Below are 14,324 nucleotides of genomic sequence, written 5' to 3'. Positions count from 1 at the left end.
ATTCAAAAGATGGCAAAACATCCATCTCTGTCCACACCAGTACATGCCAGCAAGTTGGAGGCTGTGTGTGCCACCAATGATTTGAGTGGGTCATGACTTGCCTGTGAACGATAGCTGTGTTTTGCCCTCCTTTTGCATCCCTTTTGTTCCAGCTTTGCACTCACACTTGGCCATGGGCTTGTCTGCCTTTCAGACAGCTGCCCATAATGTGTGTTTTCCTGACAAGACACTTAAGGGCCTTTAAATTATGTCCAAATTTCCTTCTCTCCATCTGCTTTCCAGTCCTGTCCATCTGCTCTCAGTTCACGTCAGTCCTGGCTGAAATTTGTAACCACGAGGCTGTTTGATGATGCCAGTGCAAGGAGCCCAGTGGGGCAAGTGATCCCCTGGGCCTGCCTGCCCCATTCCCCTGACACTGCCAGTGCTGCCTGCCAGCTCTGTTGCAAGGCAGTAGCAATGCATAGGCTGATTGTTACTGCCTGGCCATCATAGCATGGCAAGGGCCTGCCTGCATCCAGCTCTACCTGTCCCTGCGAGCAGCTCCTGTGCTGTTACCAATGTCCCACACCCATGTTCATGCTGCTCTGTGTCCCCTGCCAGCCCTGTGGAAAGTCTTGTGGCCAGGCACGAGGTGCTCACCCAGCTCCATGTGCGCAGCACAGATAAGGCTGTTGGCCCCTGGCAGGGAGTGTTCTTGTGCAGGGGAGCTGGGACGACTCTGGCCTCTGTGGTGGTTTTCCAGGTGGGTGGGCACCAAAACCACAAGTCTTGTTTGTGAGTGGTGAGTTACTTGGTCCCTTTGCATGCCATTCTGGAGGCCTTTTATTGCCTTGTCCAGCTATTCTTCTTGCCCCTGCAATTCTGCACTTTTTAGTCTGAATTGAAACAGGGTTCTCTGGATTCTAGCAGCTACAGCAGGGGGATGGACTTGGTAGCACTGTGAAAGCAGTGTTGACTCATTAAATTAACATCATAGAAAATGCTCTTTGCATTTAGGAGATTTAATCATAGCTCTTTTTTTTTAAAGCCTCTGTAACTTTGTGAATCTCTGTTCTGAATCCTTCTTTATGCTGCCCATGCTACTTGACCTCTCTGGTGCTGGCTGAAATTTATGCAGCATCAAAAATCCCACTCCCAACAATAAAACCTAAAACGTTCTGGGCTAGAAATTCAAAGGGATGGTCTCTCTTGGAGAAGTAACCTGTCAGAGCTCCTGCCAAGCCTTACACAAGGAGCAGGGTTTGCAGAAGGGGGGAATATGAATAAAAAGTGTTTCTGGAAGGAAGTGGAGGGTTAATGCTTGACTGCAAAATGCCCGAGCTGCTGACGATTCTGTCATGGTGCTGGTGGCAGACCATCGCTTCCAGCTGAGGCAAACTTTGCTGGCCTGGTGGAGGCCAGCTTAGGGTGCTGGCAGGGATTTCAGCTGGAGCACCTGCATGAGGCCAGGTGGGAGAGTAGGGCTCTGCTGTCACAGGCCTGGAGAAACACGGAGGAGCCCTGTTCTCACAAGATCTGGTGAGAAGAGATGTTGGAGAAGAGCAGGCAGAAGATGAGATGGTGGTGGATGAGGGTTGGTGGGCCATCAGAGGCATTCTGATATTCTGGGCCTGAGCTGGGCTCAGCAATGAATTTTGGGCATCATCCCTTTTCTGTTTAGAGAGCAGGAGAGTAATTCACTCACTCTGGTAGGCTCTCAGCCTTTCTGTGGAGCCTGGAGACCAGCAGCCAGTGCTTATTCACTTACCCTGAGAGCCAAACATGTAATGAATAAGACTTTCACATACGTTGCAAGAATAAACATCAAATAATTTACTCATTGGTTTTGGACATAAGCAGAGATATATTCTCAGCAGTGCAAACTACTTCCATGAAGGCACTTTGGGCTTTGGATTAAGATGTCTTGGGTTTATTTTTGTTTCCCACATTTTCACATGATCAGACTTGAGAATTTATCTGATGATTCCAGCATACATCTCTGGGTTATACTATGTATGTGAGAGAAATATTTAATGCCATACATAACTAAGCATGAAAACATCTGGTGCAAATAAATTCTTGCAGGATTGAGCAGTCTTTTGTGTATGCTTCCAAAGCCCAGCCTTGAAGTTTCTATTGAAATAAGAACACATTGGTACCTTTTAGATGGCACAGTCAGAGATCAGCGTGCCTGTGGATGGTAACATTTTGATTTTTTTAAGAAAGGGTAACATTTGTACAAATACTAATTTGCCTCTCCACAGACTTTATTGAATAGATGTCTTCTTTGTTTACTTCTATCTTGAAGCCCCTCCAGATTTTTATTTTTATTTTCTATTAAAGAAGAAATAATTTTCATTTCTGGCTTAATTTTACCCTTTTCTCATGACTTGCTGACAAGCTTGTTTATAAGCATGGTTTAGTTTTCATTGAATATAAACCTAGGTAAAATATCACTCAGAAGTCGTTCAATACAATAAATCCTTTAACAGTGAGTTTTTCAGTAAAACCTGAAGTATGTCCATTTTTTCAGAAAAATTAAAAATGCATTATCGACCATGCCTGTAGCATTGGCCACATAGTATGAGGACACTGGGGCTGTCTGCACTCCTGGTGCCTTGCTGATGCCTGTAGCCATGCACAGAGTTTACCCAAGCTTCTCAGGCAGCAGCAGATCTCTGAGTTTCACCTGAAACTGTAAATCTGAGATCTTTGTGAGATGTCATAGAGGACCTTGAAATGTTCTAGCAAGAGCTGCTGTAGTGATCTTGCTACAAGTTGTATCTGTAGCCATGTAGGTGATATGCAGGGATTTCCCCACTGCATCCTGCATCCAGTCCTCCTCCAACAAAGAGCTGTCATAAGCTGGGCTGAGCCCTCAGGCAAGACATCCCTCAGTCCTCTCAGTCAGGATGTTGCACTGATTACCATGATGACAGCCCCAGGAAAGGCCCAGTTACCAGGAGCAAATACTAGAGCTATTTGACACCTGGACCACCAACCATTTCTGGAAGCTTCTTAAATGACCTGTGTTCCACATGTGTGTTGCAGTTATTGGGAACGAAGCCTGCAATGGCTGCAAGTTGTACCCGAGGAAGTTTAGGTTGGATAAAAGGAAAAGTTTTTCTCTCAGAGAGTGGTCAGGCATGGAATGGCTGCCCAGGGAGCTGGAGGAGTCACCGTCCCTGGCAGTGCTCAGAGGCGCCTGGATGAGGAGCTGCGAGATGTGGTTCAGTGCCTGTGGCAGCGGTGCTGATGGGTGGCTGGTTGGACTCGATCTTGTAGGCCCTTTCCAACTCTGTGATTCTATGTCTCTATGAAAAGAGATCTAGGTGCAACTTGGCCAGATGAATCTTTGGGAGCCTTTAATCTCTTACAACAAATTCAGCCTCCCAGGATGCATTTAAATTTGTCCTAGCCCATGCCTTGGTGAGATCCTTGCTTGTAGTCTCTTTACAAAACAGTTGTATGGGTGATTACACAGGCAGATGCAGTGCTGTAAGAAGAAGAGACTGCGCACAGTATGGTGAGAAGTAGTGGCATTAGAGCTGAAAACTCATTGAGCTGATTGCGGATACTGTGGGGGGAAAAACAAAAAGAAAGAAGAAAAAAAAAAAAGAGACATTTAGGCAGAATAAGACCTGGAGTGAAGTGGTTGTTTTTCAGTCTCATCTCTCATGCTTGGACCGGGAGAATTGTGAAGGCAGGTCAGAAACGGCCCCAGACTCTGCATATCTTGTGCCTAATCTGAGATAATACATCCCTGAGAGGTACAGAAGGGTAAAGATCAGCCAAAAGAGTGACACTTTCACAAGCAAAATGCCTCAGTCATCAGCATGAAAAAGCAATCATTTTGTCTTGCATGCTATTAGCAGTGACATTCCCTTGCAGCTTCACTGCTCTTATTTATCAATCTGGAGACATCAGCGCCTTGTAATAATGGTGGAAGTGGTCAAAGGGGATGGGAAATAGATTGGTCTGACACTGCTCCATTTGCAAGCATTTATCCATTTCCCCTCCATCTTCATGCAAGGCATGAGGGAACTGGGCCAGCAGCAACCCAAATCTGTGCTGCTCCTAGTAATCTAGCAATCCAGGCAGATAACATAGGCTTCTTCTGCACAGCAGCCCACACTGCAGTGGTGGACCGTTTTGAGACAGGCATTAGGGCAAAGAAAGTCAAATCTGCAGATGTGTCTGCACTTCCTCCAGGTTCCCTGCATGCTAGCAGCATTCTGGAAAACCAGGCATGGAGTAGGACTTTGCAGTTCACAGTGCTGTACAAATGCAGTGGAAAAAGATGTTTGCTGAGTAGGAAACTAAGTAGGAAAATCTGATGGTCAGCTGGCAAACAGGAGGTTTCCTTCTGGGATAATATAAAGACTCTCCAAATCCCTTAGGCAGCAAAAGGCTTTCCCTGACTGGGATCAGGCACTTTATAACAGAGGGTTTTGGATGCAGTTCTTCTATCCAAATAATTGTTCATTGCTGAATCAGCCCTTTATTTAAGTAGCTGATGGTTTTTTGTTGGTTTTTTTTTTTCTCTTTCTGTCCCAATACTTTCTCTTGTGATGTGCTTGGAGAAGCAACCTTATATTATATTAGAGATAAGAAGCCTTATCTCTAAAGCAATTAACTTTCCTTAGATTCCACAAGAACATCTCCGATGGCCTCAGCTGACAGTGAATGAAAAGCACTGAGCTACCCAGGTGACTGAAACAAACATCAAGGTGGGAGTCTTCCAGCAGTCACATCCTCTGTACCAAGGAGATAGGACCTGTGAGAGGAGCCCATAGTTCCTCCAGCTGCCATCTGGCTGATGCTGGCCTCAGATGACCTCAAACTCTGGTGAGCTGGCAGCACATATTAGAGGAACACGTTTCTCCTGAGTCAAAAGAAAGCAAGGGAGGGTTATGGGCACAAAAGGTGACAGTCTAGGAATTCCCCTGTTCATGATACATGGCTTGTGATTTTTCGAGCATCTTTCTTACATCTTTGCCTGTCCTGAGTAAAGAAGAAGTTGGAGGGTTCACTCATGAGAACCATTGCCATGCAGAGCTTCTCATAGGACTGAGGGAATTGTGGCATCCCAAAACACTACTGGGATGAAGCTCCAGCAAGGAGTAGGTCTGAGCTAAGTGTACAAAAGAGGGATTTGCAGAATGTGCTTTTTCCACAAACCAGGAAAATAAATAACTGTCCCTCACCGTGATGCATTCCTGCCTGTCACATGGTTTAGGGGCCTTTGGTGGCACATATCCCTGTGACTGAGGTTTACTTTTTCTCTGAAGATCTGGAGGCTGAAAAGAGCATCCTGGCTCATTGGGAATGGCACAAAGCCAATAAGCATAATTAATAAAACAGGGTGGTGGAAAAGAGAGGAGATGTGCTTGGAGACTGTTTAGCTGGTGCTCGAACTCTTTGTGGCATGAAGGGAAATGGGGTTAAGCAAGTATGAGCTCCTGATCTCACCTTAGACACTCACTGCTGACTCTTATTTGAGTGACCCAGATGGGTCTGTGCAAGTGACACTGAGATGGGGGCAGAACAAATACCCCTGCAAGACCCCAGGTTCTCACTTGGATGTCAGCAAAGACCAGGCCTGTCTGTTTTCTTGCAGCAGAGGTGGACACAGTGTTCTCAGTGCCAGCAGTGGGTGATGAAGCATGCACCAGTGAGCTCCCAGCATGATGCCCTGGTTCTTGTGCTTCCACGCACATGTGTAAGTGCTTTTACTGCTGCAAAGAACAGGTTTAGGATTTCTTCTTGTCGAGCTTCTCTGTGTGGGCATCCATGAGATTTAAAGCTCAGTCACTCAGAAGTTGTGAGATGTGCTGAGTAGCTTTGGGCCTGAACTGGTCTCCTTTGACTTGCCTAAAACTGCTGTGCTCTTCTGGCAGGGCTCAGGAGCTCGTTTGGGAACAATTCTCACAGTGGGGAAATCCCAACTCCGGTGACCCAACCAGGAAGAATAAACTCAAGGAAATCCCTAGACTGTAATAAGCCACTGGGAGACTGGATGCCCACTAGGATGGGACATGCTGAAATATTACATCTATACATGGAAGATTTATTGCAGCACAAGTTGGGACTTAGGCTCTTCTGCCTTGCTCAGTGGTTCAGGTGCTGATGCTATGATTTGCTGCGGGCTTCCTACGTACAGCCTATATCCTGTGGTCGTCCTACACCGAGGGACAGGATGGTGGATAATGCTTCAGCTTCTACCTGCTAATGCTTCTAATGCAAAGTTAGCAAAAGTGATCAAAGCAGACAGCAAAAAATATTTATTCTTCCCTACGGATTATTGGTGGCAGGGTTTTTGATCACTTTCAAGGGAAGATCTAATTAGCAACTAGCGGAATTAAGTAGAAGGTGCAGCATACAAACTGACTTTTTGCTGCTTTTATTGCTGTCATGAAGATTACTCATACCAACAAAATAATTGTTTCCATAGCAACTAATGTACTTTGTAGGGAAAGAATTTGAGACACAAATAACAAAAACAAAGGCCAAATCTATGATGCTAAGAAGCGTATGCAAACATAAGCCACAGTGCAGCACATTGTGAAGGCTTCAGTGTGTGCTGCCTCTGACACGGATGGGAAAGGTATGCCACAAGAGGAGAAGCACAGGGAAGAAAGCAGACAGGGCAAACGGTGGTAAGCAGGATAGCAGTCTGTGTGACTTGCTGCAAGGGCTATAACATTTTCCAGTGAGTTCAAGTGGTTGTTACAGCAGGATTACTTGCTCGGCAAATGCTCCTGCTCACCTTAAAAACATGATGATTTTAAAGCTAGTTCACTGTGTGTAGAAACAGCAGAGCATTTGGAAGATACACAGCAATTAATCGTCACCTCAGCTGTGATACCATAGCTGACTTTGCATAAGTAATCCACCAGCTACATGCATTATTCTGGCTGCAAGTCCTATTTATGTAGTCCTGAAATGAGGTGATCCCAAAGGCAAGGGCAAACTGCCTCAGCCTGGCAGCCCATTCCCTCTGTAGTTTACAAAATTACAGGCACTGCAGAAGAATGCGCCGACGAGCATCCCAACCCTAGCCTGCAGATCCCGGCTTATAGCCCTTGGACATTACTGCAAGTTCAAAATAGCTTTTACATCTCAGTCCGCCAGAGAGCCTTGTGGAAGCCACTAACTGCAAGGGTCCGAAGAACAGGTTGAACAAGCAGCCTCAAAGGGTGGCCTGGATATTCCTGTATATTCCTTTCCCAGTGCAGAGGAACGGACACTGACCTCTAAGAGGTCCACACTCCAGTAACACCCTATTATTATACACCCATTACCTAAGAAGTCCTTGTTTTCTGCTCTACATTTGCCTTTATCTTTGTGCTGAGAGCAGAGTAAATTTGGCCAGGGAGGAGGATTACCTGTGCAGCAGTGCAATGCAATGTCTTATTTAATTGTCAGCTCATGCTTGAAATTCACAAGTACAAGGTCTCAGCTCAGCAGGAGTATAGTATGCTGTGCCAGTCTTAGTCCCAGCACTGGACTGTCAGCATGGATGGAGACGAAGCAAACGAGTTGGGCAGGCCTTTTTGCAACCCCTTGGTACAAATGCACAACCAGGTACAGAAGGATGGCAGGTAAAGTTTCCAAAGCATCCAGCACTGCTCAGCACTTCCTTGTAAGAATCCTGATCTAGCCTGATGCCAAGGTTTATGAGAATCCCTACCAGTTTGTCTGGACTAGGGTCTGCACACATGAAACCAAAACCCAAACCTAAATGCTGGAATCCTACAACTATTCTATAATCAGTATAACCAAACCTATATCCATTAAATCTTCCTGCTCTACCATCCCCAGATCTTCTTCCAGGCTCTCTGTACCAGGATCAGACAAAGCATGGGAAACATTTTATATTAGTTGGTTAATAAACCAGGTAGATCAGATAATTTTTTCCCTGAGATCCCACAGCCTCTCCTCTCCTCTCCTCTCCTCTCCTCTCCTCTCCTCTCCTCTCCTCTCCTCTCCTCTCCTCTCCTCTCCTCTCCTCTCCTCTCCTCTCCTCTCCTCTCCTCTCCTCTCCTCTCCTCTCCTCTCCTCTCCTCTCTGTAGTCATATGCTATGTTACAAAACACATCTCCCCTCCTGCATGCTCAAATGCCTTTGCCTATTGCAAAGATCCCTGAGGTCTATTATGTAAGTCAGTGATGGTTTGCTAAGACAGAAGAACATCTGCAAGAAATATGAGAAGTAGCACTGTTCCTTTCTGAGGTAAACTCAAATCTCAGAGAGCATCTCCCTACTAAAGCAGCGGAGAGCCCTGCAAACAGCTCAGCAGGGGCTGTGACACCTCTGAACGCCTCCTGGTCCCTGAGACCTGCTTGCTTTCTCGAAGTGGGTGGGAGGACTCAGCTGAGTGTCTGTGCCTATGTTCTTCAGCCACTACACCAATCCTCTGGCCTCCGCCAGCCGTTATCCCATCTCTGGGAACCCTGCACCCTCTGCCACACAGCTGGTGGGGAGGCAAGAGAGCTGCCCCTACCCTACAGCTCTGCTCTTTTCTTCAGCCCATGTCCCCCCTCACTTCACGCACCCCTGCAGAGCAAAGCCCCCCTCATGCCCCAGGCCTGCCAGTACTTGGTGGCATCACACCACAGTGCCCCCCGACCTGTGGCTACCTAGTGCCAGCCAGGGGGCAGAGATGGATCAGTCTTTTGTAAGCTCCAGCAGGGCAGCCCCAACCACTGCCACTGTCATGGTGGCAGTGAGAGGCTATGTGGGCTGCATGTTCCCAAGTGCAACGCCAGGGTCCCTGGAGACTCCTCAATGGGGCTGCTGCAGGTCTCCCACATGCTCAGATTTGCTGAGGCAGCCTTGCACTGCTTGGCAGCTTCTCTATTTCCAATTGTTCCTCTTCTGCATTGAGGTGATTTCTCTAGAATAAGACTTCTGTTTGAAATGTGTCTGCAAAACAGTTACTGATCCTATCTTTTCTCAAAAGCGTATGTGGAAAGCATGGAAGAAGCTTCACAGTGTGGCTGTTACTGCTGTTACTCTGTGTCACGGAGTTGACCAGATCAATCTATGTCCATGACAGGGGTGGCAGGCCTCTGCCCTCCCCCCCACCCCAGTCCCACAAAAAATGGGAAGGAAGGAAGGGAGGAAAAGAGCAGCGGCAACAATCTATGGAGGAAAACTTATTTTACTATAATATTGGAATACAAAATAACGCAATCTATACAATTTAATTGAAATTGAGATTAATAAATCAGACAAGATAAGAGAGAGAGAGAGTTCCTGGGACCGATTCAAACCTGAAAAGCTTGGAACGGCCAGGAAAGCACCTCCAGCACCCACTGCCAGACAGCAAGAGAGCGCCCCCCCCACCCGGAAGGGCCAGATCCCGTGACTGCTGTAATGTACAGGGATAGGTAGCTGGGATTGGGCAGTGACACTTTAATGCCCCGTACACTACATGATGTTTTGATGTGGAATACTGAAATCCAAAAACAAAAAACAAAAACAAAAACATAGAACCATGACACTCCGCTTGGGAAATTGTGCTGCAAACTTTGGCACTGAGGGCTCCTCTGCCATGATCCGACTCTTCTGTCCTCAGCCCTTTGTCTACAATCCTTCTGATTTTTCCCTTGCCGCCCTCATTGTTCTGGATCTGTTGAGCTCCAGCTCCTCCTGCCCAGAAGGAAGACTGTGGTTGCCCATGTGCTTGTCCTCCCCCTGCACATCCACAGACCACTTTGGGATTTATGTGTGGGAAGCCAGCACTGAAATCTGAGGTCTCACTTGGCCTGGCAGTGTCAGCACTGGAGGAGCCAAGGTAAGCTTCATGCACAGATGATCTTGCAGAATTGAGAAGCACTTCCTCACTGTTGGTTTTTGTTGAGGAGCATCTTGGTAGAGATGCCACAGCAAAATAGCAAGAGGGACCATGCCTTTCCATCAGCCATCCCCTGTATCAGAGTACTGCAGCTGATGGTAAACCACCAAGCAAGGTGTTGAGCTGTACCCAGAGTATTAGGGGGGTTCCAAGTAATGGCATGGCCACAGCCTGGCTGGATGGTTGCTGTCATCCTCATTTCCTCTTCTTCTTTTTTTTTTTTTTTTTGACAGAGAATATTACTTTTTTTCTGTAGAAAAAGCTCTTCAGTATAAGCATATTTATTGTTTCTCATGTGCACCCTTCTACCCTCCAGTATCTTTCACAAAAGACAGTGACACAGGCAATCACCATGGCACAGTGGGCCAGCGGTGATGTGTGTAATATGCACAAAGGGTTTATAACTTCTTGGAGTGGCTGACAGGGCTGTTGAAGTGGCCAGGATTTACTGAAGTAAAGACTTGGTGGGCTCACCTACAGGAGCCAGACACACCTGCTGGCAGAATAGGCTGATGCCTGGACCCTTTGTTGGTAGCAATGGTTGGGCACTGTGGCCCCACAGTGTGGTACTTCAGCAGCACATGCTTCAGCAGGACATATGGACACCTCCCCAGCTGCTGATGGGCACAACAGCCTTTGAAGAGCATCTGCTGGTGCTTACTGCCCGCGTTTGCTGCTGTGTTGCAAACTGGGGACTTTCAAGGTCGAGTGATGTGATTATCCCTGATCTTGTGATGCTGCTTTTACCACAGAAAGTGACAGACTAGTGATGTTCCTATCCCTGTTTTTGGAGATAGGATATTTTCATGCAATTACAATATTTTACAAACTGCAGGGATTTGTCTGTGAAAGGTGAGATCATTACTGTAAAGAAAAAGACTGCACTAGAGCAAGGTGCACTTTGGCAGCACTACAGCCATTTGTCTGGGTTCTCTGCGAGGTGCTGAGTATGATATGCACTATCTTGCACATGTCTTACATGTCTCCATGCAAGCCACCAAGAGCAGCATCACGGTTCCAGGAGGCTGGTGTCTAGGCAGCTCAGTCTCCAGCACTACAACAGACTGTTGCTTGAGTTTAATCCTCACAATGCAGACAACTTTGCAGGGGCCTACTGGATTTGGCCAGGAGCAAGATCTGCTCCCCAGTAACATACATGCATAACATGCGTGCAGCACAAGGCACATGCCCTGCCATTCCTCTTCCACGGCCGTAGGAGGCCAAGGCTGTGCTGTGATCATTGCCAGAGTTTGTCCGTGCCACGTTGATGGCTTCAGGTTGCACGTTCAATGGAGCACCACACCAGTGCTCCTTCTTTCTTGGTCAATTGGAGCACAAAGCTGTGCTTACAATTATCTATTTATTTACTTATTTATTTTGCTTTTGTCTTTAATATCTCCCAGCATCTTTGAATTTGATAGTGACCTGGCAGATTCTCAGCACTCTTCATGAAGCATGCCTAAGCCATCATGTGAACAACCTCCAGCTATTGTCATGGAGCTCACTTAGGCATAAGCTTATTGCCATGTCATTTCCATTTTCTTTCTTTTCCTCATGTTAATGATCTCTCCCTCCCTAATCCCATTTGATGAGAGAAAGAAATGTACAATTGATTCACTCGGCATTTCAAAATGAGAGGTCTCTCCGGTCCTTTATGGAAAATGGTAATTGTCAGACTTAAATGTAATGGCTGGTGGATTGTACATCAGGGGCTGGTTTGGAGGTGGGCAAATGCATTTAGCCCACAGGGCAGATTCCCAGTAGCCCAGCAAATAATCACTCAGCAATGAGAGCCCTTACTGCATCGAGCTCCTCCTGTGTGCTCTGCCTGCCCCTCACTGGCTATGGGAGCCACATTCATGGGCACTGCAGAAGAGGTGACTGAGCAAAAATGGCATATGCAAAGGCTCACAGCTGCCTGTGCTAACAGAATCCTGTGCTTCAGCCATCGGGAAATACCACCTCCTTCCCAAGTCTCTCTACCATCTCACTGCTCTCTTGAGCTGGCTGTCCAGAGTCCAGGACCTTGGAACAATAGACAAGGGATTCTCGTTCTCCTCAGCGTGGTCTGGTCAGGTCTTGCACTATGCCACAGTGACAGTGCACATTTTATCACGTGGCATGCCCAAGTCTTCATGGCCTGACACGTTGTACTTGATGGAAGGACATCCTGGCACATGGATCTCTGCAGGTTAATTGTCTTCTGGTGCAGAAATCTGACTTTTTCCACCTTTCCTGACCTTTGTCTTCATGCAGCCCCTTAGGAGTGCAGGACTCGCACTTCCAATACAAACCCGGATGTTTTTCATATCACTTATTTTCATCTTCTTGTTTCCTCACATCCTTTCTTCCCCACTAGGAATAGTTTTGTTTTTTTCCTTTTACCCAGATGTGCTCCAGGCTGATGACCTGTCTCAGAGATGGGCTCACCTTGCTTGAGCCACTGAATAACCCTGGGATTTGGGTGAAGTGAGCTGTAGGACTCAGGTTTGCATCAAGAAACTAATCTTGGTTTATCTCAGATCTCCCACAGCACCCATCTGTCAGGATGCTCTGTTCTCAGGAGACCTTGTATGTTCTCTAAGTCCTGCAGAACATACAAGCTGTGGCCAGAGAGAAAGAGGAGACAGAGGAAGTGCCATTTTCCCTAAGTGGGGCCTGCACTCTGGCATTGTTGGACTCTGTGTTCCATTGCTTAGCAATACATTGCCAAAGAAAAAACATTATTTTGATCCCTAGGGCTTCTCTGGAGTATTGCAGAGCAAACTGGAAATTCACCAGGATGCACAAGGAATGCCTGAGAAGCACTTGAAGAGCAGCTGATTGAATCCATATTATGGGTCTTAAATGCTATCCTTGTCATCTCACTGTTATGGCTGTTGCCCATGTCTTTGTGCTCAGGCATGCGTTCAGATTTCTGTAGGCATTCACTCCTGTCTCTTTGCCTGTGCAATAACTTATAACTCCTGTTTAAATTCTTCTCATTTTCACAATGTAATTAGGCGGACAAACGACCTTTGGTCTGCATTCAGAAGGCAATTAACTGTGCTTTTTGCTTCACGGTTGTTTTTTAATTAAGACTCAGTTAATGGCTGTTGTCCTTGGCAGAAAATAAGGGCCGGGACATGTATGAGCTGCTCCTGGTCTGCACAGGGCTGAGAGGGGCTGCCCTGCCTCGCCTGGTCCCCAGGAGGCAGCAGGACCCACAGAAGTGGCCCAGAAATGCTCTCCTTGGCTCCACACTTCATTCCCATCTTCTGTCCTTTGTAACCAGGGCCATTTCGTCTGTCCTGGGGGTTAAGGTAACTGGTAGAAGTGCTACACAAGTGGGTTTTTGCCCACTGTTCCTTGTTCAGGTCTGTGAGTATTCCCTGGCACTTTCCTATGGGACTGGGGAAGTTGCACCATCCCTAGCAGGCTCTGTCCCTAACCCCAGCTGCTGTTGGCACACCCCAGCTATCAAGCACCTGTCCCATGGAGACTGGGTGCATGTTATATTTTGTGCACTGTACCAGCATGGCCGAGGATGGAGACCTGCAAAGGGATATGCGCTGACGTTAAGCAACTGTCAAGGGCTGAGAAGATAGGCTGTGAGATCCAATTGCTTCCAAAGCTACTAATTGCTAAATTAATGACAGCAACATCCAAGTGGGGCTGAGGAAGAAATGAGTATTTAAATCCCTCAGATATGCGGAACTGCCCTGCTTTTGCATTTCATGCTGGAAAGCTGAGTCCTCTGTATCCCATAAAGAAAGTTCTTCAAGTGAATGATACATGTCAAACAAGGAGGAATAAAAGCATATGGCTGGGATAATGCAGGTGGGCTGGTAAAACATGTGAGGAAAACACCAGCTCCAAGCAGCAGGCTCAAGAACCACGACAAAGCAGTGCTGCACACCAGCCAGTCCCAGGCAAGGACAGACGCAGAGAATTGGGGCATGTCTCTGGCTGCCTGGTCTTAGAGGCAACTCTCTGAGAGAGACTGCACGGGTATCTTTAAGTCCCTGGTTTTGCTCAAATGAAGCTTTCTGTTTCACATACCTGGACCCTGGCAAGGGGACAGACCTGGACTGTGGGAGCTGACCTCCTTAGCAAGTGCAGGGGTTGGCACTGATGGGGCTGGGTGCGACAAGGGCACGGACATGGCAAGTGCCTGCAGGTCACAAACTGATGGCAGTCTGCTAGCTTGGATCAAGGCAGTGCAAAGCACCGTCCTGCACATGTGCTGACATGGTAGTGCGTTCTGGGCTGCTGCCATGCACTTAGTGCCCATAGTCACAGTATGGGAAGAAGCTAGTGAGGTAGGGCTGGATCATAGGAGATACAAGCAGCTATGAGTTCTCCGAAGAAGGTATCCTCAAGATTCTTCAGTTTGCAAGATGATAAACCCTCACAGGACTGCTTGGTGGCTGTGCCCTGGGCTGGAACTGGACAGAGATATCTCATGTGCTGCTCCTCTGCATCTCCTCAGCTCATCTTCCTG

The sequence above is a fragment of the Tympanuchus pallidicinctus genome, unplaced genomic scaffold, assembly GCF_026119805.1.
Source record: "Tympanuchus pallidicinctus isolate F22 unplaced genomic scaffold, pur_lepc_1.0 scaffold20, whole genome shotgun sequence".
Classification (NCBI taxonomy): domain Eukaryota; kingdom Metazoa; phylum Chordata; class Aves; order Galliformes; family Phasianidae; genus Tympanuchus; species Tympanuchus pallidicinctus.
This window is presented reverse-complemented; position numbering follows the sequence as displayed.